Source organism: Apteryx rowi, unplaced genomic scaffold (assembly GCF_003343035.1).
Source record: "Apteryx rowi isolate R43461 unplaced genomic scaffold, aptRow1 scaffold_60, whole genome shotgun sequence".
Taxonomy (NCBI): Eukaryota; Metazoa; Chordata; class Aves; order Apterygiformes; family Apterygidae; genus Apteryx; species Apteryx rowi.
This window is the reverse complement of record NW_020450872.1, coordinates 2,647,369-2,671,520: the sequence shown is the minus strand read 5'-3', so window position 1 is coordinate 2,671,520 and position 24,152 is coordinate 2,647,369. Positions and strand designations below refer to the sequence as shown.

Here is a 24,152-nt window from a genome sequence, read left to right as displayed (position 1 = left end):
GAAGTAATAGTTCAACTGCAGGAGCAAAAAATATTTGAGTTTTCTGTTAAAAAGAAAAGCCTGTGACAGAAGCTTCTGTCCTGCGCCACAAACCCCTTTCACAACCATTCCAGAGTATGAAATCAATTGGTCGTTTTTTGTAGCCAGGTACCTAAAAGCCACTGTCTCTTTCTAACTAAAAGACATGGGGACTTCTTCCAGAGGCCTTGGGCTACTCAGTCATGTTTTTTATAAACATTAAGCCTTATTTAGGGGGTCTAAAAGTTCAAGCTTTTGAGAAAGCTTCCCAATTGCTACCCTGACTAACTCATGAAAAGGCTTCTTATAATCTGGAATAGATAAGAAAGCTGCAAGAAGTGAAGCACAGTGCCTGCTGGCAAGGAAAAGGGTTTTATTCCAGATCATGTACTATACTGAAACTGCCAGAGATATATGGCTCACCCTCAGTCAAGGAGTATCTTGATAAAGATAAGATCATGATAGTCACTCTCACAGTCCATGTCTCTTTGAGGGGAAGGCGGCTGACTATCTAGTGTTGACATTACACGTTTTGTATGTACAAAGTGTAACTTCCAAGAGCTGCAAATACTTCAGATGAGTTATCAGGAGCAATACTATGATTATTTGCTGCTGCTTTTTCTGGCATCACTGTGAAAGCCGGGAGAAACTCATTTCAAACTTCCACATTTTTGTAATTTAAGATGGTATGCAAAGAGAAGAAGAGGAGAGACTGGAGAAGTTGCGTATTAGGAGAAGAGACGCACATTCGGTGTTACATCAACAACAACATATGTTCAACCCTGAATGTCAGTTCAGTGAAGTTTTTCCTTGAGCAGGAAACCTTTAATATTAATTAATTAATATTAAATTAATCATTAAATTAATAATTAATTCTTGCTTTCTAATCTGTAACTGTTTGGCTGAACTGTGAGCTTTGAAAACTGTCTGATCAACACCCTAAACAAAATAGCTTTAAAAATAATAATGAAACCTGTTTATCCATACTGATGTGGTTTAAATTCAGACAAAAGGATCAGTAAAAAGTTTGAGTGGTAGTTTAATTTTGGTGAATACACTTATCAGTTCTAATCCCTTAAGTACACCCACTTTGAACTCTTGTCCTGCTGAAATAATCTGGATAACAGATGAGATACAAGAGCAGAGATGGCTCTGTTAAAACCAACATTCACTTGTAACATTCTGAAGGGTACACTTACATGTAGGACATCAATGTCTTGGACTGATACATTAGCTCTAAAGGTATAAAAAGAACTGTCAGTAATTACAGAGGAGGTGAAATTCAAGAATTCTGGAAAAGGAATTTACGTTATGTACATGATTCTTGTCTCTTACTGAAAGAGTTGGTCTTTTAAAAGCATAAATTCCTGTCATAAAAGCTGAAGATAGTAGCTTGCTGATAACATAAAGATTGGCTTCATTTTACTGATGCTTGAAAGTATACATCCTTTCCAGGAGCACCAGCATAGTATCAGTATAATTAGGTGAATCACATAAGCTTAAATGCAATGTTGTGTTATTAAACAGGTATTTTAAATATCAGCTCAAGTTTTTAATCTGAATTGCTTAGAATATATTGGAACCTATGTAGTTATGATCTCAAATGGGCCAGGTAGCTTCTGCACAATTTCCCAGTGCTTGATCTGACAGTCTTTGACAGGTCTTGACCAAAACTTTTTCAAACCTTTGGACAGCTGGGCTGTTTATACAATTGCAACAGTGCCATAATTATGGAGGAAGTGTCTATAGTGGCACCATAATTAAAGCTGTATATAAAGAAACAAAACAGTTTGAGGAGGGAGAAGGAAATTTTAGGTGAGAATTTAAATGACGAAAAAGTTACCTTTTTGGCTTCACTTAACACTGTCTGCGTTTTGTGAAACAAAGAAGGAAGCAAAAAAACCCCGCTTACACAGTATTTTATTTCGTGGGCTGGGCTGGTATTTAATTGTTGGATTACTCTTCTGTCCCTTTCCACCAGGAACACAGCAAATCTTGAAATATTAAGCACTCCTTCAGATATGTACAGATATGTATACTTTTTTTCCAGTGGCGGGGGGGGGGGGAAGGTGAGCCATACAAAAAACTGATGATAGTTTGACATACGCAGCCTTTGATCTTCCTTTTTGCCAAAAGCCGTTGTGTTCACCTCGCTCTACGCTTTTGAAAGAGAAGCTTTCTGAGCTGCAGAGCAAGGGACTGGGATGCGCTGTCAAATACTGGACAGCTCAGGAGAGGGGAAAGTGAGAGAACTGCAAGGAAGGAGGAAGAAGATGAAATTTTGCATTACTTATAATGCTTCCAGAAAAATAAGTTTAAAATGTGGTATTTCTACTCCATACTGACTAATATTCAGTTTAGATTTCAGGAAATGAGTATCCATATTGTAGGATAATTGCCCAGCATATGGGAGAAAGAAGCTTCATGCATCAGACATATTGTTAGCAGCAACCCAACAGTAGCTTGATGCAAAGTTGGCTTCTAATGGGCTGTTACTGTCACTAGCACAGGATGAGGATAATGTGCCTGACGGAAGTTATATTTATAAGAGGAATAGCCACTTAAGTGTTTACTGCAAATGAATTTATACCTGCTCCTTTCTTCTTATAAATATAAAAATGTATAGTTATAGTACTCCTCAACATTCATACTGAAAAAAGATGCCTCAATGTTTTTTTTTTTTGTGTGTGTGTGTGTGTGTGTGTGTGTGTGTGACCGCTTTGAAGATTTGGAGAACCATCACTTTTATTTTCTTCATTTAATAGTTTTGGATGTTTGGGGGTATGAGCAGTATTAGCTATGTGTATACGTATTTGTCCATATATGTATTAGTGTGTATGTGTGTATATATTTGGAAACTTTGTATTGTAATGTGCTCAGAGGAAAAAAAAACAACAAAACAGCAACAAAAACACAGAAAAGCAAAAGCAACCCCTTTGTCTTTAGATAGTTGTTTCAATCATCTTGATATCAACTCTGCTGAGACAGGGATCCACTTGTATTAAATTGTCAGGGCCTGTAGACTCTTTTCTGCCTTCCCTTGAGAGTCAAGTTCTAGGGGACACTGTGTTTAGCCTTATAGGAGTACAGCCTTTCATGAAATAAGTAATGAGGAAGAAGATCCTTGTAGCAGAACCACAAATAGGAGAGGAAAATTACATGAAAGACAATCAACCACAGGTGCAGTAGTGAAAGAGCTGTTTTGAAGTCTCCAGCCAAGAACATACTTCGGCACCAAAAGGTTCCTTTTCCCTCCTGTGGGAACCCCTTTCCCTCATCTCTGCCTCCCACCTCTTCTTCCACTCCTTAAGCTTCAGCGTGAGAACCCTGAAGTGCAGTGGGTTGTGTTTGCAGAGGGTAGAAACGAGTATAGAAAAATGAGACTCTTGGTGGTAGTGGCAGAAAGAAATTACACCTTGGAGGGAGGAGGCTTGCTACCCTATTTATTCTTAATTCTTGTGCAATGACTTACTGGTGGATCTGAGAACAGTTTTATTTAAGTTGTATTATTTAAAACATAAAACTGGCTATTTATTGCTTTCAAAAATGTTCTGTTAGAGGTTTTGGTTGTTTTAACGAGACATGAATTTCCTCTTTCCTCACTTAGATGAAAATTAAGGGAAGTTTTTGTTCTGAGTAGCAGTGTGAAAATAATATAAAAAAAAAAAAAGCTTTGGGTTCAGACTTAATTTGAGTCTAACCTTCAGTGACTTTTTATGATTGGTTTCAGAAGCCCACAAATGGGTTCCATGATAGGAATGCATTAATGAAAAACAACAGCGTGAGCATAGGCATTTTACATGTGCAGGTAATCCCTGCAGACCTTAGACATCTTCCTTCAATGCAGCAGAGGCAAATGAGTTATGTGCTGTTTTGAAAGGTTGTAAATGTTTTGGTATTTTAACATTGTGCTGTTAGATGACAAAAAACTTCCTTAGGAAAGGTTGAATTACAAAAGTTAAGAGCTGTTCCAATTTTAGCTTAACATTGTGCTTAATATTTGTAATGTAAGTTTTAAATGTCAGTATTGCTTTTAGAGAAACAATGCTCTAGATAAATAATGATATAATAATTAGGAACAGAGATACACTGTATGAATACATAGTTGCTGTTATTATTTATTTCATAAGTAATGGCTAAATCTAAGAAGTCAGACTTCATAAAAATGGTATTTAATGTAACTAGCTTGTCACTGCTTTTGGAGTGTGACTTGAGTTGTCCATGTATTGATCATAGGATCATTTCTGTTTGCCTGCATACACCTCAGAGCAGGAAAGAGTGATTGAGATGTGCTAAGTGGGGAAACCTTATAGTCTGAACAGAAAAGCATATAAATGCTCACATGTTACATGCATTCATAATACATAAACTTGTGCATACAAATACAATAATGATAACCAAAGTGAGAATGTAAAGAGTACTTCAAATAGTGTTCTTTAAAGAAGAAATCTACAGAAATTACAAGCAAATAGAAATTGAAACATCTAGTAAAATCTCACTGCCTTTGGAAGTGCTTAATACAAAATGATCAGTTGTATCATTCCATTAACTGCAGAATAAGAACGATGTAGACAATTGTGCCTGTAGATGAATTTGTTTTTATTTTATGATGCATGATACAGGCACTAAACAGAATACTTTGCTTTGAATCTTCTGTACCTTGCATCACCTTTACAAAGCAACCCCACTTCAACATTGCTTATTCATTTTGTTGAGGTTGTTCTGAGTATTTGAGAAAGCAATGGAAAGAAAAGGATACTAAAGAGCTGATATCTGCATGGAGTTGAGTTAATGTTCTGTGCAGTCTGTGCTATGTAATAGCCACTAGCCAGGTTTTGTGTTGTTCAAATTAAAATGAAAATGTAATAAGACTTTCAGCAGAGAAACCTATATGGATAGGAACATCAACATTTCAAAAGCAAAACAAGTCCAAAGAGTTATTGATTGAAAATATATTAGAAGAACCAATTATCCAGTCTCCTAGAAAATTTGAAAGGCATAAAATCAACATTAAAAGTGTATTTGATACTGAAAAGCTATCTGGAGAGAGAACCAAGAACTTCTACAGAAATTTTAAGCTTGCACAAGAAGTGCAAGCACTTGCAGCAGATAACCAATAATATAGTTGCTTTTCAACAAGATCAATGAAATTAAGCTGTTAAGTTACTAGAATAGCACATGCTATGGGTATAAAGCAGGTACAATAATGACTGTAAAAATACTAGTATGTTGGCTTACATCAAAGCAAAAATTAGAAAAACAATAAGTTTTTCATTTTCGACACATCAAAGCCTTTTCATCCTCCAATAAGTATTGTTTAGAAATTTTGTACTCATCACTTCACTTTTACAGCATTTTACAATTTATTATTGCCTTTTTTGAATGAATCTGGAGGCTTTAAAAAAACTGGCCAGCAGATACTGGTATAATTGCAAGTGTCAGTCATTTCACGATGCATATCAAATGTTTTTTAAGTGCAGAAAACATTCTCAAAGTTTAAGACTGATTTTTCCTTTTTCTTTATTCTGACATAGTAATGCTTTCTGTAGCTAAATAAATACCGTGTGCAGATTTCAGTTTATTTGTTGTTGGATATACAACTTATCAAAAAAAATAGTTAAAATTATTGTTGAACAAAGTAGTAAGTTTTGCTAAATGACTACTGTATCACTAATGTTGCAGAAGTTATTTACCCGCCTGCCTTCCTTGTCTAGTAATGATACTAAAAAGGGAGGAGAAACACGAAATGGAAAAAAAATTCTGTATCTGCTGCCTGAGCGACAATGACACTAAGAAAAAAACACTCCCATTTTCTTCAGTTTCTTTCATCTTTCTTTTTGGAGGGTTGCAATTGCTCTGGTGTAAAGGGTTCCTCTGGTGGGTATTCAGAAAGTGTGCTGGTGGTTCAGTAATAGTTCTCAGCTTATTTGCCATCTTGGACGAGTTGTGTGTGTGGCATAAGTAATCAGAGATGCAGATTGCAAAGGATGATGTATGAAAAACAACTGTAGACAAGAATTTGTGGGCAGAAGCAAATACAGATTTAAAAGGCAATAAATGTGGGCAGCTAAAAAGATTAATTTTAGAATCCTCACCTAAATACTTTAAGTATTTTCAAGAAAAAGACATAATATAAAAGCACCGAAAGTATGTGCTTCATATTTGAAGAAAATACAGGCATGCTTTAAACAAATATCTCAATTTTCTTATGTAATTGGCTTCAGTTATATTAATGCTTTTCTTAAACAATATAATATTAAATAGAGGCTATTCCTGAAGGGGTAATTTTATTTATAATGTAAAAGCTAAATATGTTTATTTAGCCTGATGATAAAATGTCTGTACGGCATACTGCCATCAGGGAAACCAGCTGCCAGATCAGTTATCTGTGTCTCTTTGCTTCTTCTGGAGAAAGCAAAGGCAAAGCTGTTCTGTGACCAGTGGAGAAGACCAAAGAGATGTAATCTCTCTACTGCAGTTCAATGAACAGTTCTCAAACTTGAAACAGCAGCCTTAAGTTTAAGTTGAGGCCCTTGCAAACTGTATTTTTAAAGGACTTTATTCAGATTGGGAATCTAGAGAAATGTGCCAGTAATACAGGAAAGAATAGGAATGCAAGGCTAGAATTAAAATAAATAAATAAATAAATGGGGGGGGAGTATTTTGTTCTTTTTGAGAGTACCCGTCTTTCCCTGACAGAGATTATCTTTTACTGAAAATGAGTATGTGTGTTTTATATGCTGTTTCAAAATGTTGAACGAATAAACTGCTGTCCAACCAGTAACTGTCATGGGACAGTACCATATGTACAAGAAAGTAAAAAAATATAACCAAAGTATGAAATAATGTGACTGTGCTAGTGGTATAATATTGAATGTCTGACTTGGCTATGCATTTTGATCAAAGATCTGCAGTAGACTGAGGTTTGCTTACACTTGTTCAATCCTATGGATGTCCTAGAGACTTTCACTGTCTGCACTGTGGAAAAATGATTTGGGGAAGAAAATTGGTGACTTAAGCTTTTCAAGTTCCCCTCAGGCACACCCAAAGTGAGTTTTAAGGGCATTACTATATATTCTACTTTAAATCACAGAAGTGGTTAGTTAGCTTTAAATTCATGCTGGACGTCTGTTCTTCAAAAATTTTAACTGTACAAAATTATATTTCCTTTGCTTAAGAAAATCAGAAAATGCTTCCAATGAAATCATGTACTGTGTCTGATTATTCTTTCTCATTATTTTTGCTTATTTGTTAAAATCAACAGCTGGGTAGCTTTTAAAATTTACTTCTGAATCTCTTTGGAAGGCTTTTCTGACAGTAATACTTTGCCTCATTAATTAAAAAAAAAAAAATGCTGACCAGACAGCAACTTATGACTGACAGAATGTCAGCCTTATGTGCAACACCTGCCTCACCTTCTTTATATGCTGTAAACAAAAAGGTGGGAAATATGCATGCTATGGAGCAATTGAAAAACAAAAGGAATTCCAATGTAGTTGTGATGCAGGAAACCATAGCAGTTTGGAAAAAGTGAAAGTACCAAATGTGTAAGTAAAACCAACAAAAGGAAAGTTTTTGTGCATTTTCCAGCTCCATTTTGCACAATAATAGCTAAGTTCGTTACATCTTTTGATGCTCAAAGATATATATGTACATATATATATATGTAGAAGGCCAATTAGAATTCACTTTCTATATGACAAAGCTTTTGGTATTTAGATGTAAATCTGTTCATTTACTTGAGGTTTTCCCCAAAAAGCAAAACAAAACAAAACACCCCCCCCCCCCAATCTCACCAAACTCTGTGAATCATAGAAATAAAGGTTTGGATGGGGCTTAGCATTCACCTATCTAATCCCCCAGTCCAGAAGCAGAACTTGTTCATCTCTTAGACTTCAAGAACATCCAGAGAGAGAGACTGCATGGTCCATCCGGATCACTGGTTCTTTTATAGATGGCTTCAGTTCTTTTAGATGGCTTTTTTCTGTTTTCCCCACTCTCCTGCTAGCCACCATGAATCTTTCCCTCTTTGTGTCCTCCCACAGAGGATAGGGAGAGTTGATTAGTTGTTCTAACACACACMCCCCTTTTTTTTTTTAATTGGAAACTTATTACCATATCTCATCAAACACTTGCTTTCTAGACTGAGCAAATGGGATTCCTTTAACCTCTCCCTGTAAGTCATATGATGTTTTGGCCTAGATGAACTTCTGAAAGTTCCTTATGTCGGTTTACATTTATGTTTAGGTACAAAGTTCTGTGTTCTTGAAAGAGTATCACAAACTTCACATAAGAAAAACCAATGTCTACTCTGGTGAAATAAGCTGTCAAAATTAAAGTGTTTGGTGTATACTTTCCTGCATACACTAATTGAAGGTCACCAAATCCTGAGTAAAGAATATTCAAAGCTGACTTAAGCTTTGTTCCCTATTTTGCGAATCCAGATCTCCATAATTCTGTCTTTAGTCTTGACCAGTGGTTGAATACAAACTGTGGTCTTATTTTCACTTTGGGTCAACCTGGAATTTATTTTTTTCAATTCAAATTCCCACTCTGATCTAACTTGGAATAGCTTTAGTGTGTGAACAAGCTTCCGTGATTAACAAATTATTTAGGATTCTTTTTCACTGAGCTCTGGACTTTGAATTTTCAGTGTTAAAAAATGTATAATAGGTGAAGCTAATGCATATAGACTCACTTTAGCTGTTGGGAAAGTTTCAATGCAAATGCTAGCCTATTGAATTTGAAATTTGTTCTTTGAACAAATACTAGCTTCCATTTCAGTATGCTCAATTGCAGACTTTACCAAACTCACAAGTAGCACTGTGTGTATAGCATGGACATGTATTCACAGGTATCTTGCCTGTTTTTCTAACCTGCAAGAAGTAAAGTAAGTTTGACCAGTTTTAATGATTTTAGTTTCCTTCTATTGCTTTTGGTGCTATTTGTCTCAAAATGCACATTCTTCTTCAGTGTAACAGAATGCTTTATCAAATCATGGAAGTCTTTTCTAGGCCCCTTTTTTGTGACAAGAACACATGTTCCATTATAGCCAGTTGCAGGAAACTTTCCAGATCTTGATGTGAAAAGAATAACTTCTGCAAAAGTATCTCAATTTCTGGTATTTCAGGTTATGAATGGTCTAAGGAAGTCCAGTTCATTAGTCTCCATTGCACAGCTGCCTTCAGACAACCTGTCCAAAAAGATCTGTTTTACACTGTTCTGCAGGACATGTTAGCTATGCCTGTGCTTTGCAGGCTAGCTATGTTTTTAATATTTAAATTTTGATAGCTTTGGGCCCCTCTTAACATGTCACATACAATACATAGCAGTTTTTAAAGGAAACTTTTTATTGTTGAAGGAGCTGTTCTCCTTCCCTGTAAAACAGGCAGTCACGCCAATGAATGCATATTTCCCAATCCTAATTTATCAGCAACAACTGTATTAGTCTTTTTTATTTATTTATTTTTATTGCAGACAAATAGAACAATCTCATCCAGTTACAACAGCATGAGTCAGTACTGAAATGCTAAGATCCCCTCACAGTTCTTGTCTCTAGCTCTCTTCTGTCCTCTGTGGTAGCATGCCTGAGTATATTTTTTATGTCCTGGTGACAGATTTTGGTAGTACTGGAGTACTTAATCAGTTATACTAAAGTTCTTGGTTCTAGGTTTTTTTCCTTAGGCACATTTTCTTTCTTACCATTATAACTTGTTCTTCTTACATGTGTATCCCTTGCATACATTTGATCCAGATTTCTGTTATGCGTTCAAATGCATAACAAGCTCAGGTTTCCGGTATAACAGGAGGAACACCAGGATCAGTGGCGTATTGCCAGCCAAACAATAACACAGCAAACTAAGCTACTCAGAAGCCAAAGTTCAAATATCTTTGCCCACAATGAACATTTGCAATGTCATCCACAGCGTAAATCTCAATGTACTTTATCTAACTTCTGATAACTGTCTGCTGTGGATGATTGGCACTTACTGCATCCATGATTGTTGGATTACCATTGTGTGTGATACTTCACAACTGTCCTTACTGTTTAAAGCTACTGTGGCCTCTAAGCAGTCTTCTAGCTAGGTTAATTAAACTACAGTCAAATTTCTATTAGGTCCTATTTTGAATTATTAAAGCCTATTGGAATAATTGTCTGTGTTGTCAATGTCTAGCTTATATTTAAGGTTTTATGTAATGAAAATAAGACGTTTCTTTTCTTATGTTTTCAGGTCTAAGTAGTAAAGAAGCATATATACTGTTACAGCAGTTAGGCTTCAGCCTACACACAGTTAATTACTTTGAGGTGGAAAAGGAGGTATTTCCTGTCTTTGTACTGCTTCATGAAAATCTTCCCTGCTAATAAATTTAAAACATCTTGTTTCACCAGAGGCTAAAGATTTATCAGCAAAGTGTTGGCTTATTGCATGATACAGAATTATTTATAGTAATTTTAATGCAAATATGCAATCAGTATATGTTAAATGTTCAATTTAAAAAGGGAAAAGCTAAAATCCTTCTGTATGAGATCCTGCTGATATAGAATTAAGTAGTTCTTGTGAGCCATGGTCTGCAGCAGGGAATAAAAGGAAGCTAAATGCTCAGGACAGTTCTCTTCTGTGCCACATGCTAGGAAGGGCCTTGGAAGATGGGCAGGCTTGTGTTGTCACCGCCTCTTCTATCCATTTCTTCTAGAATACAGGGGTCCTCTTCAGCTAAAACTCCTGAGCTGTTTTGGGGCAAAATTGCCAGTAAATGTAAGGTAGAAGAAGAACAAGATTATCTAGAAGTTGTCTGGAGAAATGGGGCACATGTGCTGGGGTAGAAAACAGCGTTTAGTGATCCTGACTTTAATGGCCTGCTTTTGGCAGCTCATTCTTAACCTCACAAACACAACTGTTGATGCATCTCTAAGTAGTAAAAATCACCTCCTGTCTAGCCTCCTTACGAGCAGTATGTATCTTTTATAGCAGTGCAAGCTATCATTTCCCAGGTCTCTATTAGATCTTTCCAAATTGTGACCGTTTTTCTAGTGTTCATATATTGCAGACTGTTAACAATGCTTTACATTTGTTTGTTGTCACTGCAAATCTTGCATTAAGAAATATAAATTCTTACTTGGGAAGACAGTTACTTATATAGAGTCTTTTTAGCTGTTATTTCTTACTCAAACCTGTGTGTTTGAGGGTTTTGGTTCCTTGTTTCAGCTTTGAATTGGTCAGCTACTGTTTCTCAGCTGTTTTGAACTACGAAATCATAATTGTCCTGTGTGAAGCTTTATGTAATTTGAATAAATGTGTTTGAGAGTTGTTGAAAGATAAGCTGAATAGGGAGTGTCAGCATTATAAGATTTCTTCAATAGCTGTGTCCAAATCTAAAAACTTCAGGACCATGTAGAAATTCTCCTGCAAACACAAGCTGTTTTGATCTGTTTCCACTGAGGCATTAAGATCAGGTGACCGCACTGAGACTTTTTCTTATCTGCTTTGATACTGCTGGCTGTGACCTAACTGGGTGGCTGATGTGTGTACCCCTGAGGAAAGTGGCAAGGTCACTGAGTGACCTCTGCTCTCTTTACAAGAGACCCCCAAAACAGTATTGTACCTTTGAATTCTTTTGTCTGTCTTCAAGAGGCAAGTGGGTTCTTGTACAGGCTTTCAAAAAGCAGCATGCTGTAGTGCACCTTCTCCAAGCTTTTATTGTTGCAGCATAGGAAATGCTGGGGTAGCATAATGTTGTAAGGTATTTCATGTCCAGAACATACAAGCCGTATATTCTCTACTGTCCTTATGCTCGTAGCTCAGTTYGAAGTTGTCTGGCACATTAGTTTTGACCTCAGTTGCTGGAAAGACTGCTTCCTTACCTCTAATATTGTATTCCCGTGAACTTTCAGGACATAGGAGTTTCAAAGAAGTTGTTAGTGAAATCCAATAGCTTATCTCTCATAAGAATTGAGTATTTCACATTTAAGAGTTCTACTCACAGAAAATACTTCATATTAGCGCCAGTTTGAATGTGTCTTGGGCACAAAAACACATGAAAAACATGAAGCGTATAGCTTTGAAAACCTTCATTGATTCTACTCATACTTTTGATGCTATTTGTATTATCTCTAGATAAATACCAGTAAAAGTTTCCAAAAACTTTGTTAGGGCTTGGTAAGCTCTTGGTTTTGATTTCTGTGACAATAATTGTTGCAAGAGTAAGTGTAAGAAATAGTTACTTTGTACTATTTCTTGCCACTTTCTAAGAATGATGCCTTTCCTTTCATTGTGGGGTAAGTAGAGCCTGTTTGGTTCCCCCTCCCTCCCTTCTCTATGTTGTTTCATACTTTAAAAAAAAGTTATTTGTTCTTTAATACATATATTGCTAACTCAGTCTATATATTTTTGGTTATAAATCTCAAAGATTTTAACCTATCACCGTCTTAATGTTGTCTGCAATTTCCTGATTGATCAGAGTGCACTAAATAAAACTTCTTATTCTGGCACCTGCTGTTCTTCCTTTATAATCCATGTATTTTTATAAACTTTGGGTAGCTCTTCAAATATCCACCTGTTCATTGAGGATTTTCTTGGCTGAGTAGGTTAATTAGAAGTTGAAGAGAAGCTCTGAGACTACCTCAAAATCCATGTTGGTCATCAGGCAGTGTCTTTCCTTTTGTTTTATGAACTTGCTGTTTAGGGGGACAGTCTGATAAGGTAACATCTATATTTTTAACTGTATGGGGTATATTCTCATAGAACCTAAATGCATACATTCTTAGCAAAATAAATTACTATTTAAATTGTTATGCATTTTCTAATAGCTTGCAATATTTAGAAACAACAGTGTTGAATTATGGGCAGATGGACATTCTCAGCATTGTGTTTTCTTCCTTTGGTCAGCTTAAATGAAAACTTAAAGATTTTAATGCACTTTTAAATTTAATCTATTCATCAGTTTTATTGAAAGTAATATAAAGTGACACTTAATTCTATCATATTTGGCTATTATGTAGCTCAGCTGTTATACCCCCAGGGAGATTCTTTAGGGTGTTCAGCTGTCATGTGCAATTTATAATTACAGTTTTGCTGTATGAGAAAGGAAAATCTAAGTCTCAATATATTTGTTTTCTTCCTCTGTAAATGGAAGGGAAGGAACTGATAGCGGTCTTTTTAAGACTCTATTTCTATATGTTTGCTTTGATAATATTGACCCTTGACTTTTATAACAAAAACAAGGATTGAAAGACGGCAGACACACATTCCTGCAAAAATATTCTCTAAGAAATTGCATGCCTGTAACATGCCTGCTGTTAGAAAGAAAAGGTCACAAACAGTGGAAGGGATCAGATGATATCAAAGTGACAACTCACCCCATGAAAATAATTATAAACACAGTATTTAATGAATGTAAATCACTGAAGGTTCTAACTATCTGCTTTGGCAACTCTCTCACCAGGTCTTCCCAGATGTCCCCTCACATAGTGGGTACTCAAAATGTTGAATTAAACAGTTTAATTTACAATGAAATGAAATGAATCTCTGTAGAATAAATCAAATGTATCACCCATGAAGGGTAATTATCTTTCTTTTTCTCAAGGAAGAAATCCAGGACGGAGCAATAATTTTTCACATTTGTGAAATAGCAGATGCTACTTCTGTATATAACAGACTTAGGGGTTCAATATTTCTTTTAAAAACTTTAAAGGATTTTTGGATAAGGAGAACTGACAGGAGCACTTTAAGATATACTTTTCCTGTAATAATGAGCCAGACAGTATTCTTTAAGCTTTTTTTTAATTACCTAGGTAAATTCAAGCACAAATAAACCAGGCTCTCATGAAAATACATTTCAAGTTTTCTCAGTACATCATTTCTCCATTATGATTTTAACAATTTATCTAGCCTGAAGAACAATATAGAAGTAGCTTGAGTAGCAAATCCTTTGTTTTGATGATCTGGTTCAGCAACTGCTCATTATGATTGTTCATAACATTAAGACTTGCTGCTCGGTTGATTTTTGCTGAAGTGCTGCCTAAAGGGCAAGTGAGGTAAAACAAAGTCTTGCAGCCTTTTCTCATAACTGTAGTAGCCTTTTTGTTGCTAGTCAGGTGATTCAAACATATATGATCAAACCTTTATTTGTTAACAACTTCTCAGTGAATTTGTTGTGACCTCATTCCTACAAGAAACTGTTTTCTTGTCCTCTAAAAAATCTTTTTGATGCATCTTTATCCAAAAATCTTCCAGATTTATTAAATCCCTCTGGGATTTGTAGATGCATGGGAGAGAAACTCATCTCTGATTAACATCGTTTGCAGTTTTCTCTGCTTTTTCTCTTCTTAGTAAATGCTGCTCACCCACCTTTAATTGCCTTTCTTCTGCTTTTTTTTTCCCCTGGCCATTTCATGGCACTTTCATTATGGCCTACCTATTTGGAGATGAGCATAACTTTGAAATAGTATAGTTTTCTTATAAAGCCTCAAAGCTATAACAGCTTTTTCTGTTAACTTATTTAAAGTGCATGAACACCAGTGCCATACATGAAACCATGTTTGTGTGTTGTTCATAGTGGCCTATCAAACTACCAGGGTAGTTAGAGTGCGTAATTTATGCCAGCTGGACAAAGACAGTGGGGTGTGCGTGTGTTTTTTGTTGTGTTTTTTTTTTTTTTGAGAGAGAGAGACAGAGAGAGAAAAAAAAAGAACAAATTGTGGAACTAAGCTGCACTTCACCTGTCCTTTGAGACATTCCTGAGAAGCAAGATTTGTTCTCCTGAGATCATGTCACATGCTGTGTTCCTGGAATTACAGTAGTTGTAAGCATCCAAGTGACACTGTATTGCATGAACTCGCATGATGCTCCATACACTGCTCTAAAAGATGGTTGCTTCTTAATCAAGAAAAACAAAACTGTGAAGAAAGTAGTGGTAATATCTCATTTTTAGAGACTGGGAGATTAAAATACAGGATGACTATATGGTTTATCAATACTTGTATTGGAAGTCCCCTTTTACGTCACTGTAGTTGCATGTTTAAATTCTGTATTTGCATCATTATTCAGTGAAAATGATTCTCTTAAACCACTAATTGAACAGATCAGTTTGTTTTCAGTTGATGATCCTAAATGTGAAGGATCAAAAGAATTCTTTGACACTCCCTGCACTGTTAAGGTAGATTAGTGTCCCTATTTATTAATTGTGTGAAGACAGTTAAATTCTTTAATTCCTTCCTTTCGAAAGTATAGACTCCTGTGAGATTTGCAATATAGATTATCCAGTGTGATTTTTTTTTTAACTGATGTTCAATGTTAAAGCAAGCTTCCAGTTCTGATCTATGTTTACGTAGTTGTTTGTGCTTTGTGTGCACTCATAAACTAGTTCTAAGCCCTTTCTATGAACACTGTAGTTCTCAGAGCTGGGACAAGAGGTACAAATCAATCAGCAAGATTCATTTTCAGCCTCCTGCTGGGATACACTTTACCTTATTTGGTCAAATTATATTGAATCATAATGAAAGAAATAGATGCCTAACTGAGAACAGTTTGCAAATCACAAAAATATACACAATAAAATGACCTATCTCTGCAAAACATGTACCTATTTGTTATTTCAAAATTATATACAGTTACTGTTATCTTCTTAATGCATGATATATACTTACTGCTGTCTTCTTTATCCATCAATATTTGTTTTATTAAAAAGAAAAAGACATTCACCTGTAAAGTTTAATTTCTACAGAAATATACAGAAGACTCCTCCATGATTCTTTTGCCGTGTTGTTAGTTGTGCTCTTGGCTGCTTCTAAGTATGCCTGAAAAAAAAAAATCACTGTTTAGTCATCCCAGTAGTTCACATATTTCCAGAAATGCTGAGCTTCTTAGTTTGCAAGCATTAAATCTGTGCACTCCTTAGTGTGAGCCACAGAGATGGAAAGAATGTAGTCATGGGCGAAAGTATCTTAAAGAAACAAAAACTGGTTTTCATCTTCATTCTTCCTCTGTCCATTCAGTCTAATCTATAAATCAGTAACATGTCCCAGCTAGACAACTGTCTGCTTCTGCAGAGCAAACTGTTCAGCTGTTTTGCACAACATTTTGAGGAGGAGTCAAGGTTACGTGTGTCATCCTAGTCTGTCACCCCAGTTAACAGTGAAATGCTGGGTAAAATGATTGGAATTGATGGAATGCAGATTGAGGATACTGTTCACTAAATGGGTGCTTCTGATTCATGATACTCTTTTTTTTTTTTTTTTTGGTATATCAGTCCTTAAGAGACACAACTACTTTATGGAGGTTTAATCAAAACCAGTCTTTACTGTGAACTGTTTTTGTCTCTGAACAAGTAAAGAGGGATTTTCTGATGAGGTTCAAAGACATTTCGAGTAAAGAAATGAGCTGCTGTGTGTCTCTTCCCACTCTCCAGATTTATTGCCCTGCATTAATAGGGCAAAAATGAACTTGATCTGCCTTAAGTACCTTTTCCAGTTCAGCAGCTGCTGCAATGTGAATCGGTGCTGTCTCCCCACACCCAGCTGCTGCTTCTCTCCTCTGCTGTGGGGAAGGAGCAACAAGAAAGGGCATCAGTGATGATGGCCACAAAAAGTACCAGCCTAACTTACCCTCTGGGCAACTCATCACTTCTGCCAACCATCTGTGTACAACCTTCCTTGTCATTGCAATACCTTGTCTCAATATACTTGCTTCTGTTACCAAACTCTCATCTCTGTTGGGCTTCAGTATTGTTTCAGGCACTTGCTGACCACCAGACTCCCCTTCATGCCTAGTAGTAGTGATATCTAGGAGGAAAGAAAAGCCCAATAAGATGTTGGGAGAAGGTTGAGCCAGGTGGATACCAAGAGAGGCAGTGGTCATGAAGATCACTTCATAGTTCAGAAGTCCAACTTTAATCTGTCACACATGCTTCCTCCTGATCATGAGTCAGTTTGCATCAATTCTGGTGCATGAGAAAACATCTACATATTGTTTCTACCATGTGTGCCATGTTCAACTATGTTTCATTTCTGTGAGCTGATGGTCTTGGAGTAAAGAAAATTGGACAAGAGGAAGGAGTAGGACACATTCAGAATGATGACCAGAATGTTTCAATGGCTGCTGTCACTGAAATGTGTACTGGGAATTTCAAATAAATGAATTTAGTGTGAACAGTTTAAAAAAAAAAGAAAAAAGCTGCTACAGTTTAATGTGATCACTGTCTATGTCTGTTTCTTTAACCAGCTGGATCTAAGAGGAGATAATTTTGCTCATAAGGGAAGGGACTACTACAACACTCAGGCTGTTACRTTTGCGGTTTTAGTTCCTAACATAGCAAAGATAGCCATTCATTAAATTTGTCTCTTCAGGCTTTCTAATATTCCAGTTCAAGCTATCCTTGGATCCTTACTAGGTCAGAAGGGGGAAAGAGAAAAGCGTATCATTAGGTACTATATAACTTCTGTATTTTTTGATATGAGACAGCTATTTCTTATTGCTGTTTTGCTGTGTGGAAGAATACTATTTTTCATAGAGATCTGATAATGTATCCAGAGAACTGGTTAAAGGAGTTATGGAAAAAGAATTCTGTTTTGGTGCATCATATTTAGTTTTGACAATACAGAAAAAATATCTAATTTTTTACGTTCTTAAAACTGTCAGAATTTTCCTTGTTCTTTCCAAGGCATTATCCAGAGCTGGAGAGTTTCCCTTTTAAAAGTTATTTATTCAGTGAGAAGCTTAATAAAAACTGCTACTCTTTAAAGTATTCACAATTTTTTCTTCTAAACTGCTGTGCTCTTGTTATTGTGAGACCATACTACATAGAAAATTCTAGGCCACTGTAGAGAAACAAAAGGTAGACTGTAGAGAAGCAGCAATAACAGTGGAAGTAAAATATGAGAAATAAAATGCATCTCTGGATAGCAAAGACGATAATCACAGGTACTGAGATGCCTAAGAAGAGGCCCTAGGCAATTTAGCAATGCAACCCGTATTTAAGATGGTCAGTATACATGCCTGTGTTTGGAAAATAGTATTTCTAGTAGTTCTTTCTGCAGTTCAAGAACAGTTTCCTGATCAAATAAGTCTCGTTTTTTTCTTTGTTGGAACTATTGATAGCCACAAACTAGACTTCCTAAAAACTTTCCATAGTTTAAGCCATGTACATGGAAATCTAAGAGGAAGGAATAGTATATGATAAGACTGACCAAGGCAGAGGTACTGTACTTCTCATTTATGAAAGTAGTCTCTCCTTACTGTTGCCAGGTATTCACGTCTTATCCTAGAGATGCACAACATTTGAAAAGAGCTATGGCTAGAAGGATTTTGATCAGAGTTGAATGATAGTTTTTTTCAAATAGACAATAAAATTCAAAGCCAAAATTTTTAGGATTTTTTCAAAGATATTCAAATTTCTGAAGTTCTGTTCTCTTAGAGTGCCTTAGTTATCACGTTCTGAAGTATGCTGAGCTTGGGTGATCTAAAGCTCTCCTCTTGAAACTCCTACAGTCTTACAGAAATAAATCAGTGAATCAGAAATTATTGTATTTTCTAGTTGAATGTTACTAACTATAGAGTAAAGAATCTTTCTCATTCTCTTGTTGTATGTCTCAATGACTATTTATGTATTTTGTATTTAGTAGAATAGTTATAACAGGTTTCAACTCAGAATATCACCTTGCCTGTTAGTTAGGATAGTTATCTTACCCCCGTAAGGTTATACAGATCTTCGTTGGAAAGCTAAGATATGATATTTTTGTTAAAATATTTGGGGTGTTTTTAGTAATATTTTTGATTAGGAATTAAGTGCATGATCAGACTGTTTTGACACTAAACATCTTGTTAAATACTTGTAAGATTAACTTTAATATTGCTATTAATTAAATTTAACAGTAATATGAGCAAACAATTTATAGAGTCAGTAAGAATTAAATGAGATAGTCTGTTAACAGGTGTGGTCAAAATGGATTTGTAAAGGAGGTAAAGATTTGTTAAAGGAGAAGGCGCTTAGCTTTCCTGCACTATCACCACATCATGTTCTGCCACAGCACAGGTAAGTAAGAGAACAGGATGAAATCTTGTTGGAAAATAACTGCTTCAGTTGAACTAATAGGATTTAAACTTAACTTCTTAATTTGCTGCTACAGTGAACCTGTTATTTCTTGTTCAAATTGTATTATGACTGTAAAAGAGAACCTAGCAAAAGCAGGGATGTTGACTGGCCTCTGTCTCAATCTTGTTCTAATCTGATTGATAGTCATTAAATTTGCAATGATTGAGTTACTGGATAAAATAGTTCTCTGACTTTTTCTAAATTTTCTGTAACTCTTCACCATGGCTTATCCTTTAAGTGCCCACAACGAAAAATTCCAGGTTAACTGGAAAGTTTTTGTATGACCTCCTTGTGTGTTCTGTGTTTTCCTTGGCCATTACTCATACTGTCAATAGACAGTTTGATCTATAAATACTCCTTTATTTCATTCAGTCTGTGAACACAGAATTGGCTGTTAACTAGCTGTGGATTTGATGAAGATTCATTGGGAAGCAAGCATTTCAATTTCTAAAAAGATGATGTTATTCATCCTCCTGAGAAAGTCAGTGTGCATCAAAGAATATGCAAGTGCTCTGTGGGACAGTAATAAGTGGGAAGAAAATACAGGATGCATTGAAGAACTCAAAAGTTCTTTGTAATGCAGGATATGAATTGGAAGCACCAAAAATCATAGCCAGCCATAGTAGTATGAACAATAAATGAAAGTATATGCAAAAGCATATTTTCTAATTTCAATGAAATGTGCAGGAAGATTAACAGCCATTCCGCCATGATTTGCTACGACCATTGCACTCATTCACAGGTGCATAAAAACGAAATCTAGAGCAAGTTTTCATTCACCACACAGTTTGATTGCTAATGAATGGAGTATTCAATCGAAGGTAAGGGAATGATAGCAGGCTTCATAACTTCTAATTTTCCTATGAAATCTGACATATGAGTCATGGTAAAGGGTCTGAAGTTCTTATCTTGCTTTAGCATAATTTCTTTGTTCTTCACAAAATAAACTGTCAACATCCTGGTTCTTAAGTTCATTTAAATTATGAAATATTTATTGAATTACAGATATGAATCATTCCTGTGGTTTGTTAGATGAACTGGTACAGACATATATTGGAAAGATAGCTAAAATAAAAACTGTGCGAGAACTGCTTTCCTCAACAAATAAATTGATTTTTTTGAGAAAATTAGTTTCCTCAAGAAACACAACCTGTTTCCTTCTCAGTCATATTCTGGCATTCTACAAGAAGCCCTAAACTCTGTTTATTGCTGGTTTGTCACCAGCTGTTAAACAGCTGATTGAATAATTATCACTTCAACCGTATGTTTCAGTGGCTTTGGGAACTTTAAGTGTACCTTTTTCTGGATAATGTATTTTATACTGAAGTATTAGTATAACTTAAATCTGAAAATGGCACATGATACTGGTATTTCTTTGAGACTTAGTGGCTAGGTTGAGTACAGGCTGATTCATCAATAGAATCGTAACAAATTACATTTTTTGAAGAGCTTCCCTGGCAAAAGTAAGAATGCTCTTTCATGTGGTTTCCATTAAAATGTCTACATAATTTTCTAACTGTGCTTTACATCCTGTTAAATAACTGCCAAAATCACAAATAGTCGAATTTAGACCGTACCCACGATAGCAGCAAAGTTAGCTTTCTGTGGAATTCATGTTACTGGTTCTAAGTCCTTTTGTCCTGTGTTTTTGAGAATATTTCAGAAAGCACCTGATATTTGTGTTCTGAATTGGAGATGTAAAACATGATAACAGACTATAAAAATTATTAAATGATATTAACTATATATAATATAAAAGTTAATTTTAACGGGCAACACCTAGAATATTATGTAACAGGGAAAATGTTCTCCATCTGCTTCATTTCACTTGCATTTAAAACTAGGTTGAAGGGTGGTTGCACTGTGCAGCAGGGAGATAGTTGGTGTTTTGCTATTTGGTATAATATGCACTTTTATCTTTAAGAAGGTTTCATAGTTACCTGTATTAGATTCTTGTACCAAATTCAGTTAATAAATGCATCTATGCATAATTATTTTTAGCATCTTACGTGGGGAGTTTGAAGAACAGACAGGGTAGAGATGCGATTGCTAAAATTTTACAGCAGTTGGTAAAGGAAACAGAGTTCCTTACCTTTTAGATTTTGATTATTAGCAGTAGATTATAATCAATACTATATTGCAGAAGCTGGCGATTCAGTAACTTCATTTTAATTTTTTTCTTCAAAAATTAGCTTACTGATGATTAATTTGTAAAACTTCTGGCAGCAGTTATGAGTAATCACAGTAATTTTTGTAATGAGAGACTCTAAAGCAATGATAGGAGAACTCAGAATTACAAGTCTGTCAAACCAAAGAATCTGTGACTTGCTGAACAGTGTATTTTGTATTTGCTCTCCTCGGTCAAAACGCTTTTACTTCTACTGGTCCAGCATTAGATTAGAGAGCAGAACAGATAGATGGCAACCTTGTCCAGGGGAAAGAGGGTTAATGGCAATTTAATGGAATCAGCAACTCTAAGGAAATGATTATATACACGGAGGTTATAGACAATAGGATGATTTTTACATCCTTTTTAATACCAGCGATTTTTGATTGCTAAATACAGCTGGGCAGATAATGAATGGACGATTTACAAAAATTATTCAGGTTTGTGTTAATAAAAAAAAAGAAAAGAAGCCACTCACCACTTTGAGTTTCTTTATTAAATAAATTATTTTAAATTTCTTTTGGATCACTCTAAATATTTTGGTTTTAATGTTATCTTTTAGAATTCCATAAAATACAAAATCTTTCAAAATGCTAAAAGGAATGGCAAAAGAAAAAGTTTTGTAGGGGAAAAAAAAATCTGAGTAGAATGTTTTTGACAGAGTGAACCTGTTTTTTTTTTCTTTGAAATTTGATTTCTGTAAAACTGACCCCTTTTTTCTTTTTTTGTTTGAATTTAAGCTTCACTTCCTTTAAGACAAGTCTTCAGTTGAAGAGTCTTTGACCTTTTCTCCTTTTTTTGACCCAATATTTTTAACAGCTCTCTTGTAAAGGCAGTCTACCCTATTTAGAGGATTAGGTGGAAACTATTGTTTCAGGGCTAGCTGCCTACTGGGTGTATATGTAAGAAGGAAGAGCTGGAGTTAGCGTGTCTCCTTCCCTCTTAGTTGGAATGGGAGGAGTGTCATCTCACTGGTTTATGGGGGGCCCTGTAGAGATGGAGATATACTGGTTTTGAAGTGGGAAAACAGAAGGGAAGCAGGGAATCCATATTTGGAGGTATTCACCTTGCTAAACGTATTTGTGTTCTTCTCTGCAATGGTTCCCAAATGTTTTGAGGCAATCCTCACAATTGCTGCCTTCACTTTCTTCCACTCTGCTGCTGCTTCCCTGCTTATCCTGTCCATAGGCTTCAGAGCGACGTTGGGATTACAGGGCATCTGTGTAAGGGAAGGAGCCGAGATACCCCCTTGTGGCTGGGGGAGGATCTGGACTGATACTACTGGAGGACTGTGGATGACTGGAGTACTGTCAGGTTCGGCAGCTGGTACTCGGCCTTAGCATCAAACGTAAGGCTAAAGAAATGCACATAAGAAAGCGAGGATTGTATTATGGGTATGAGCCAGGGGATAAGGGAGATGTGGGGCTAGAGCAGTACTAAGGCAGATGATGGTGTGACATTGGGGTGTATGGCTGCCAGGAGGGGAGACCAGTCCCCACCTGGGTGGGGTGATGACAGCTTCTGGCAGTGCTTGGAGGGAACCTTGTTCTTGTCCATCAGTGACTCTCCCTTCGTTACCCTTTGCGTTGGGGAAGACGGAAGCAGTAGTAGCCCAGTCTCCGTTGGCTTGCTGGGACCAAGGCAAGGACTCCAGGCTTGGTGATGCTGGAGCTGCAGACAGTGTGGAGGGTGGACAAGGAGCAGGATCACTCTGTCCTAACATTGTCCTTGCCCCTTCTGTAAGGAAGGGATAGCTGGCAGAGGAGTTGCCTGGCTTGAGCCCTTTATACCATGCAAAGGGTGCTCAGGCTTTACTCTGCTTAGGAGCTGTTGTCATAATACCTATAATAATACATTTTCAGGGCATTAGCTTTCCCCCTGTGCCTTACCTCAACTAATATAAGGAGATACTGCAGCCAGGCAGTGAGGAGGAATGGAGAATTTTTTTTAGAAGAGTGTTTATGTCCTCAACTCAAATGAGGAAAAACAGAGATTTATCATACCTGTGACAGAGCTATTCAGAAAACAAAATAGAGCAGAACCCCCTTCTCTTTCCCATTCCAGTGTTGCTTTACAGAATCACAGAATCACAGAATCGCTGAGGTTGGAAGGGACCTCTGGAGATCATCTAGTCTAACCCCCCTGTTCAAGCAGGGTCACCTAGAGCACATTGCACAGGATTGCATCCAGGCGTGTTTTGAATATCTCCAGAGAAGGAGACTCCACCACCTCTCGGGGCAACCTGTTCCAGTGCTCTGTCACCCTCACAGTGAAAAAGTTTTTCCTCATGTTCAGATGGAAGCGTCTGTGTTTCAGTTTGTGCCCATTGCCTCGCGTCCTGTCGCTCGGCACCACTGAAAAGAGTCTGGTCCCATCCTCTCGACACCCTCCCTTCAGATACTTGTACACRTTGATAAGATCTCCTCTCAGCCTTCTCTTCTCCAAGCTAAACAGGCCAAGCTCTCTCAGCCTTTCCTCATAAGAGAGGTGCTCCAGTCCCCTAATCATCTTTGTGGCCCTTCGCTGGACTTGCTCCAGTAGTGCCACATCCGTCTTGTACTGGGGAGCCCAGAACTGGACGCAGTACTCCAGATGTGGCCTCAGCAGGGCTGAGTAGAGGGGAAGAATCACCTCCCTTGACCTGCTGGCAACACTCTTCCTGATGCACCCCAGGATACCATTGGCCTTCTTGGCCACAAGGGCACATTGCTGCCTCATGCTTAACTTGGTGTCCACCAGCACTCCCAGGTCCTTCTCMGCAGAGCTGCTTTCCAGCAGGTCAACCCCCAACCTGTACTGGTGCATGGGGTTATTCCTCCCCAGGTACAGGACCCTGCACTTGCCTTTGCTGAACTTCATGAGGTTCCTCTCTGCCCAC

General features: G+C 36.8%; 1 protein-coding gene across 1 annotated transcript in view; it reads left to right on the top strand.

The window, feature by feature from the left end:
* Nucleotides 1-24,152, top strand: part of CADM2 (cell adhesion molecule 2) — a 702,128-nt gene that overhangs the window by 391,678 nt on the left and 286,298 nt on the right. The gene's annotated exons all lie outside the window — the stretch shown is intronic.